The sequence below is a fragment of the Dipodomys spectabilis genome, unplaced genomic scaffold (genome assembly GCF_019054845.1).
Source record: "Dipodomys spectabilis isolate Male_0828 unplaced genomic scaffold, ASM1905484v1 ptg000152l, whole genome shotgun sequence".
NCBI classification, from domain to species: domain Eukaryota; kingdom Metazoa; phylum Chordata; class Mammalia; order Rodentia; family Heteromyidae; genus Dipodomys; species Dipodomys spectabilis.
The window spans coordinates 5,192,430-5,201,935 of NW_024870829.1; the positions used below are offsets into that span (position 1 = coordinate 5,192,430).

At 35.0% G+C, this 9,506-nt stretch overlaps 1 pseudogene; it reads left to right on the forward strand.

Moving 5' to 3' along the window:
* Positions 1–4,629: 4,629 nt before the first annotated feature.
* Positions 4,630–4,726, forward strand: LOC122118467 (annotated as a pseudogene).
* Positions 4,727–9,506: the final 4,780 nt, after the last annotated feature.

The following is a 9,506-nucleotide window of genomic DNA, read 5'->3' on the forward strand; positions in this document are numbered from 1 at the left end:
AGAAACCTTTCTATAAATCCTGTAGGTTCCTTTGAGAATTGTCCTTACCCAGGAAATCTACTCTTACTGTGTGAAACAAGGTTGTAGTGGAATTTAAATTAAAAGTTCTTTAAAAAAAAAGACATCAAAATTTGTGAATTGACTTTAATTACCAAACAGTAATTCTCTGAAAAAGATAATTTGGGTCCAAATATTTAGGGAGAAAGTACCCTCAACATTGAAAGAAGGTATTGGGTTTACACTTTTCTGTTTGTAATACTTTTCACAATGTCTTTGCACTTGAAGCACTCAACAACAGAAAAAAATCTGATTGGATACTTGAAACCAATGATTTCACATTTTTTAGTAGTTTACAATATGTAATATCCTTATTAACATGAAATATTGAGGACTTCACTTATTAAATAACCCAAAAAGTTTTGGGATCAGAAAATAATTGAGCAAATTGAAAAGGCGAGAAAACTCATTCTTAGAAGCCCTAGCTAAGCATATTGACTTCAGGAGTGGAGGGAGGCCAAACTTTTTGATATTCATTGTCTTAATATTTTTGCTACCTAAAGTGATTTTATGGAGCCTATTTAGCTCACTACAATGCAGAACAGATTGAATGAAGACATGAAAATAAATTCCACATCCAAATAAAACAGTTTTAAAAGGAAAACCATGAAGATGTAGTGTGGGTAGAGCCGGTCAGATCTGGTTGAGTCAGCTAGAGTAGCAGTTGAAGCACACTTCCTGCTAATAGAGACGTGACCCACAGGCATGTCTGCCTAGCTTGCCAGAAATGAGCTGTCCATGCTCCCTACAAGCCCGGGAAGACCAATCAGTGCCTGTCACCAAGCAGTGCCCATCACAAGTGCCTTACATCAACTCCCCACTAAGTAATTGGCTGGGAAGGACTCAGGAGGTTGGGAAAGCTGGGGCTATATAATCCCCCCCTTGTGCAGAAATAAACAAGACCTGCATAAGCCTGTTCTCCCAAAGTGTGTTCCTTGTGTGAGTCGTTCATGCTTACCTCCTGCTGGAGATCTAGCCCTACAAGTGGTGCCCAACGAGTGGCTCGATAGCTTTCTGCAGATGGACGGTCGAGGGTCTAGTGCAAAATTAGTGCCTCCATGGGCAGCCTTCCCCCAGCAGCAGGAGAGCCTCAATCACAAGCATTTGTTGCCCTGCTCCGGAGTAGGCAGATAAAAGTATTACAAAAGGAAGCTAGATTAATATGGGAAATAGTGAATAAATTGTATCCCTGGATTGACTCCGGGGCCCTTTGGGATCCAGATAGGTGGACCCTCGTCCTTCAGGCAGTTCATAAAAAGGAAGTCCATGACGGCTCTGAGCTGTCCCTAATCTTTTACCCCATTGTAGTAGCTATTCAAGACTGTCTATCAGGGAAAGAAGAAGGGGAAACTCTGCAAGCGTTTAACACCTCGCTGCAAGAAGAAACAGGACAAAAGGAAAATTGTGAAGCTGCTTTAGCACTCCCATCTTCTTGTGACACAGCAAACAATTCCAGCAAGAACACAGATAACCAACAACTTCCACTAACAGGTGACCCAGGGGGCCAGCCAGCTACGCTTGTACAACCGCCTCCCCCACACTATCAGTCACAGGAAGCCTGCCCAATCATTTCTTTTGGCTGTTTAGGCAAGCCTGGGAATTCTTCTCAGAAAATTTTGTATCCTTGGGCAGAGATATCCAACTTTGCCCAAGAACAAAAACTCGTTGTTCCCCCTGTAATACAACAGTTGTTCACAGGCCCCACATCTACCATGGCAATGACAGCCAAGCCTATAATTGAACCCCAGTTCATGTTCCCTGAAAACGTCCACCGAACATCTGCACGACCTAACCAATGGTACCCCCATGACCCAAAAATACTGGGCCGCTGTCAAGGAAGATGGGTTACACTCCCTGAATGCTCAACAGATGCTCGAAACCCTTAGCATTGATCTTAACTGCCTCCATGATTGGAAGAGCTTAATGAACTGTAGTCAACAAGAAAGTTTAAAAAATGCTTAGAATGTATTCCTAAGTACCAGTTTTATAAATGGCTTTGCACTGTGGTTTGTGGTTATTTTATTTTACATGAGATAATATTTTCTACTACCAATAAGTTTTGGAAAAAGAAGAAAACTAAAATTTACTATTGTAGAGGAATATGATAGAAGTAGAAGAAAGATTTTATGTTTGTCAAATCTCTGATGAGTACCCGTATTCAAGACTTAAAGTCATATTTCTTACTATGTTAGACAGATAGGGAAAACAAAACACCATATGATAAGGCAACTATTTGTGATTTTTTAAAATGTACTTAGTATGTGATGAAATTTACTTTATTAGCTAATGTTTTGGTTTGAAATATGGGAGGCTGATCTATTTAACAAATTTTTGAAGTCAACTACTGAAAAAACAAATGATGGGGGGTATAATTTCTACACTTTAATGAATGGATGAACCTGTTTGGCATTAGTGCTGGGTAAATAAATAAACTCTATTGTAACTTGCTCCCTCCCCTTGAAAAACTATTTATGTCACTAAATATCATCTACTTGTAAAGTGTTATTTGGCAAATGTGATTTTTAAAAGTTTATTTGAAAAGGAATATACTTTCAGGAGATTAAATGTAGGTTATCATTTGTTTGACAATGACAACATTTTTATACTACAGAACCAAGTTTTACTGAAGTACCAGTGTTTTGAAGCACTAAGGATCTTCTCAATTAATGTTTTTCTGAATTATATTTGACCTCTATGTCAAGTATTCCTAGCATTGGTAGACCAAATATGGATCTATTGTTCCAGGAACTATTTTTTGGCCTGCTGATGCTGGAATGAAATTATTCATTAATCATTAGGAGAGGGGTATTACAAATGATCTAGTGACATTCGTGGTCTTGTTCAATCATATATGATGGTCATCTGAAAATTAAAAGTTTGAATTACTGTACTTTCACATTTTGTGATTTCATCTTGCATTTTAAGTTGCCTTGCATTTCCCAATTGCTTACTGATAATTCCTGCATTTCAAGGAATTGGGGCCCTGAAATATAGAAAATGAGAAATTGAGATGGGTCTTCAATTACTTTCTGTTGGCATGTTGCATGGACGTAGGTGAGAATTCTTGCCTTAGTTATCTGATGATGCGGATAACTGGGACCTGGGATCCTAGGACCCGTGGATCCTGTAGAAGAATAATAGCTTTTAGACATCATATCAGAAAAATTTGAGTATAATCAGTAGGAATGCTTCAGAAACATGGAGAAAAACAGTTTGGGACCAGCGAGTTAAAACAATAAACAGAGCAGCAAAGTAAAATCCCTTATAGATTAGAAGCAAACAACATTGTTTTTTTTACCATGTGAATTCAGAAGACCAAGAACATTTAGAAGTTATCACAAGTTTATACCGAAAACATTGCATTGATAATTTTTATATTCTAATATATATTCTAATCCTGATTATTTATATTCCAATCTATTTATTGGAATAAATATCAATTAATTTTTCAAATTATCAATTAATTCTAATAAGATTCACTGTGTGAAATATAAAATCAGCACATATAAATATAAAATATATAATAATATATAATATTAGAAAATGTTTGGCATTGTTCTGTTGTGGTAAGGGTATCAAAGGCAACAGTTTTTTTTTCTTTCTGCTTATGTGGTGATGAGGAATCAAACCCAGGGCCTCAGGCATGCAAGGCAAGCACTCTACCACTGAGCCACAAGAGGCAACGGTTTTAAAGTATTATTCCATTACCTCTACCTCAGTGTTTGGTAGAATTAGAGCTAAAGCTTTACCATTCCGAGATATACAGCCTAGAGGCAAGAGGAAACACTGTGATTAAAACATTACCAATTTAAGGCCTAATAACGAGGAGAAACATATGGACTTCTTTTGGAGCTATGGAATATATTTGGTCATAGAAAATCAGTGGTGTAAGTTCCTGCCTGCTTGGATGGTAGACAGGCCAAGACATTAGGTAATCATACATATGAACAATTTTTTCACCTTCTTGGCTTTAGCTTCTTTTGAAATGTTAGTGTGTAATAAACAATTATATTTTGAAAAAATACCTTCTAGTCTGAACAGTACTGTCTGAACTGTTTGTCTCTTTATGATCCCTTGTAACAGATTAGTTTTGCTCCAATAAGAAAATCTATGCTGTCAGGGTAAGATTCTGGTTTGTCTGTTCCTACATGGAGCAAGGATAAAGGGTCAGGAAGACATTTGTGCCAGTAAGACCTCATTTGGGAGATTTTAAGCTGCAGAAGTTTAGAATAGCTTTTAAGCAAGGCTTACTTTGACTCCATTATCTCCACAAAGCTAAATCAGTTAATAAATAAGTACTTGAAAATCCATCATCTTTGGACCTAGATATAAAGGCTGCAAAGTATGATCCAATTTCAAATGAAAAAGACTTAAAATAGTCATTGAAAAAATTGCAAATGTGAGCAATTGAACAAACAATATAAGTTTTTTCCACCATACACAGAATTTTACAGAAATAAGATGAACTGCAATTTTGGGAACAATAAGGTTTCCTTCTTACAAATAGGCAACCAAAGATATATGCCTGTCTTAAGATTGCATCATTAACTACTTAAATTTCCAGGATACTACATGCTTCAGCAGCACGTCTACCCAAATTACAATACAGAGATTTACATGGCTCTTGTACAAGGATGATATGAAAATTTGTGAAGTATTGCATATTTTTCATTCTTCTGATGCAAGAAATTAAAAACAGTTATTAAAAAGTTGATTACAAATATACAAGTGTAAGAATACATGTAATTCATAGAAATAAAAGTTAGTTTGACATCATTCAATCTTCACTTTTTACAAATTCCTTTACATAGCATAACCTTTATAAAACTTTTGAAATAAGATAACATTGTCATTTTATCCTAAAGAAATAAAATTCTTTAAGGACCTAGGAATTAAAGGAATCTTAAACTGTTTCTATATGGAATGCAATCTGAAAGGACACATTTATTAATTAACCTATATATTATAAAACAATGTCGAATTCAAAGGATTATATCTAGGAGAGAATGAAATAGGTTATGGACATTACACAAACAGAATACTAAATATTTTTAAATATACTTTTTTCAGACATGCACCAGAAATATCTTTACTTTCTGTATTACTCATTTCAACAGATAAGTTAAAATTATTTATGATTTAAAAAATCACAAACTCTATAGAAATCATTATAGATGTATACAAACAACTCGAATATATTTTGACATCAAAGTCAGGCAATTCACTTGGAAGAATACCATGGAATCCATGAATTTTTAAAGTAAGATATTGCTGTTGCTTTTTATTGTGAAAATATTTTGTATGGACACATAGGATGGACTGGCAATTTTGAAATTTAAGAAACTTAACTGATTCATTAGGACTTAGGAGAACAATTTGTACAGCTTTCCAAAACTTCAAAGAGGTAGTAATACATACTTATCCTTTTGGCAATATCAAATGCAGCTTCTTCCAAGTTGTGCTTCAGACATGGTTTGAAATAATGGTTCACCAGAAGGAGATCCAGCATATCTTTGCTATATCTATTCCCAGCAGCAAGATGCAAGGGGGTCAAGAGGCCTTTAGTTTGGGCTTTGTATCTGTATCATGATGAAATAAAGAAGCCACTGTGGTATTATTCCATGTATAAGTACTGTGCAGGGGTGTCCAGCCATTCACAATTATTCCAGGAATATCTACCTTGAGCCACCAACTCATGGACAATGTCTAAGTGTCCACTGTAGGCTTCTCGATGAAGAGGGGTATACTCATCGTCATCCCTAGTATTCACATGAGTGGTCTTTTTGGAAAGTCGTCTCTGCACTGTAGTAAGGCGGTTATTTTCAACAGAACAAAGAAGAAATTTGCTTGAATCCTTCGCCATTTTTTTCTTGCAACTGATACCATTTCTCACTTTTTCATCTTGTTCTTCAACTTCATAGCAATTGCCTAACCAGAGACTTTGAGTGCCAGTGAGAATGAGCTGTCCATGTATTTTCCCAATAGTTCACATTGGATGAAATGGTCAGAAAAATCCGGTGAATTTTCTGCATTTGTTTTTTTCACTATTATTTATTTTCTCTTTTTTCATTTTTACTAAATTATTCTAACTGGAGAGAAGGGAATTGGTAGAGAGCAGGGGAAAGATTTTCCTCCGTATTCAAAGGTACAGAATGAAAATGAGGACTAGTGGTGTCTTCATCAGCAGCTTATTCTAGGAATGAGAAAATAGGAAATAATGCTTTCTATGTAAATGAATTGGGAAATGGCAGAGGAGAAAGTGAAATGATGCAACCAAAAATATAAAGCAAAATAAATTAGGATAATTATGGAGCAATCTTATTATCTATGAGAACCATGAAAGGGAGAGAGGAAGAGAGAGACAGATGTGCAATGATCTAGCTAGCCACAAAATCCATCCCTCTGATCAAATTATAGTGCAAATAATTTTACTTTTTAAAAGAGATGGAAATAGAATTTAAGATCAAATGTCTCCATTGTTTTTAATTATATTTTTATTATCTTAAATACTTGTACAAGGGAATTTCCATTAAACAAATCAGTTTTTTAAGTATAATGGATCTTTATATAGCTTTTCGACACCCTTCCAAACCTCACCCCACTTTAATTTTTTTCTAGTTTCATACTATCTGAATTGATTATTATACCTTCACTCTCTTCCTCCATAACTCTCTTTATTCCTTTCTTTTGACTTCCCCTCATATCTTCCAAGTGATAGTTTCTTGGTATTCATTTTGTTGGAGTAAAGTTCAATTTCATAAGAAATTAAACCTTTGAAATAATCCTCTGCAAATAGCATGCTTTGGTTAATATTTTTGTGTAAACTTGTATAAATTTCTATCTTCCAAATATGAGACAGAGCATGGGTCCTTTGTGTGTCTGGCTCTGACTTAGTTCACTTAATATATTTTTAGATCTATCCATTTCGTTGCAAATAATGTAACAGTCTTCAAATGGATGGGTGCAATCCAATTGTGTATATGTGCCACACTTTCTCCAACCATCACTCCACCAAAGGACATCTGGGCTGTTTCCGTAACTTGGCTACGGTGAATATTGCAGCAGTGAACATGGTTGTGAAAGTGATTTTCTGTAACCCTTTGGAAGAATTCATCACTACCTTTATAGGAGCAATTCTCTAGCTAGTTTTCCAGAATAAGAATATCCCTCCCTTCATCTTCATCACAATGTATTGCAAGTCCTCAGAAACACCTTTCCCCCTACAGGTCTCAATAAGCTAAAACCACACAGTGCCCATATTCTTTCAATACATTTTTTACATAATTGGACATATAATTAAGTGAGAACCTTCTATATACTTTCCTAATGTGGGAATGAGGGACATGACAGAGTAAAAGTAAAAAATATGTAATTTAATTAGCTATTATCATATTTAAAATCATTTTCAGCTCTAATTCATAGCCTCACATATTATTTTAATCTTTATTTGATTACTTCATCTAACCCATAAATTATAACAGGTGAGTTTAAAACAAAGGCAAAAAGTGTGGTTTGATTTTGACACTCATGTGTGAAGTTGCACAACATGGGCAAATAGATGGATTGGAATTAACAGCTCTTATCCATTTTGTTAACGTAGAGACGGTTTTCCCAAACTGATTCTCACAATTCGCATTCCATTCAACAACAAGAAACATGTGATAATTTCCTTTGATTTGCTCCTTATTAACTTTTGTTTCCATTTAATTTTATAATGGATGATTTCATAAATCTACTGTAGATACAAAAATATGTTAAAATATTTCTATCCGTATGCATTGATATATACATACACACATATATTACACAGGCTATAATGATAATGTATAACTTCAGTAAATGTACAATTTACTAAATTATTAAAACTATCGACGGCTCATGCCTGGCATCCTGGTTACTCGGGAGGCTGAGATCTGACGATCATGGTTTGAACCCATACTGGGCAAGAATGTCCAGGAGCCTCTTATCACCAAACAACCATCAGAAAATCAGAATTGGAACTGTGGCTCAAAGTAGTAGAGTGGTAGCCTTGAGAGAAAAATCTCAGCGACATCATCCGGGCTCTTAGTTCAAGAAGTACAATCTACCCAAATAAACATCTATTTAATTTAAACATGTGTAAGTAAAGTATTTCCATCACCCAAATGCACAACCATGCTCATTTGCAAGGTAACTCTGTTTTTTCTGAAGTACCATAAAACATTTTCACTTAAGTTAAAAGGATTGCACTATGGGTTCATTCTCTCATTCATTTTTCCACTCACTCAAATCTTACAATTTTTCCAATTATTTAAAATCATAGATTTTTACTTTAATACCCAAATATTAGAGTTTGAATTGAATGTCTTATGCCCCCTAAATGGGTGTTTTTACCATTTTGTCATGTCCCCAACCCTAAATTATCCTTATTATTTTTCAGATACTTGTGTATGACCTTGGGTTCAGTCCATGTTATGTTATTCTTCCTGGAATTTAGAATAACAGGTGCATGGCATTGTGTACAGATCTTACTGTCCAGTCTGGGCTTTAACCTCTATCCTCACAACAGTAGACTCCCAGGTAGTATGGATTTTCATAAGCTCATCATAGCTGATGTTTTTTTTTAAGTCTTTGCATTTCCTGCAGGTTCATGAGTACTGAATTAATTTGTTTTCTTGGGTTATTTTTATTTTTTTATTGTGTTTCAATTCAATGTATGTGTTGAGTTGTTCCTCACTTTTCCTTTTGTTTCTTTCAATCAAGTTCTTACCTAAAGTGCTGAGAAACCAATTCTTCTTTTTCACGATAGTCAAGATGAACATGATTTATTCCCAAGCAATTTCAATAATATTTAAACACCTTCATATCTATGGATGGTATATAAATGATAAATGCTGCGAAGGGTCTTTTTATTTTCACAGCAGTCTTTGTCATATACAGACAGATCATGAAATATATGCAGATAATTAAACTACAGATGTAAGCAAAGAGAAGAAAAACCTATTATTAATTGTTTGTAAGAGGCTTTCCTTCCAGTGAAAGAAATGCGTTGCTTGACGCAGGATTTCACAAAATTATTTTGCTAGGAGGAAGCTACACAATCATCTGATTCTATAGAATTGAGGGAGAAGAATCAAACTCTTGAATAGTTTATATTTGGGTCAAATAAAAGCATGCTTCCTAAAAGAGAGTTGACTTTAGAGAAACATGATGAGTTTATGTAAATAGGTGCTTAGCTGATTTTGTTAATTTGTAAACTAATACAGGGAAATAGAGTACAGCAAGGTAAAAAAAGAACTTCACATTGCAATACTTATGTGTGTGTGTGTGTACACATGCACGTGTATACACGCACATGCATGTGCAAGTGCTCATTCATTCATCATCTCTAAGCTTCTGTGACCTAGGATAGTGGTTTACCACTTGAACCATCGTTCCACTCCTGTTTTTTTGGAGATAATCACATGTAT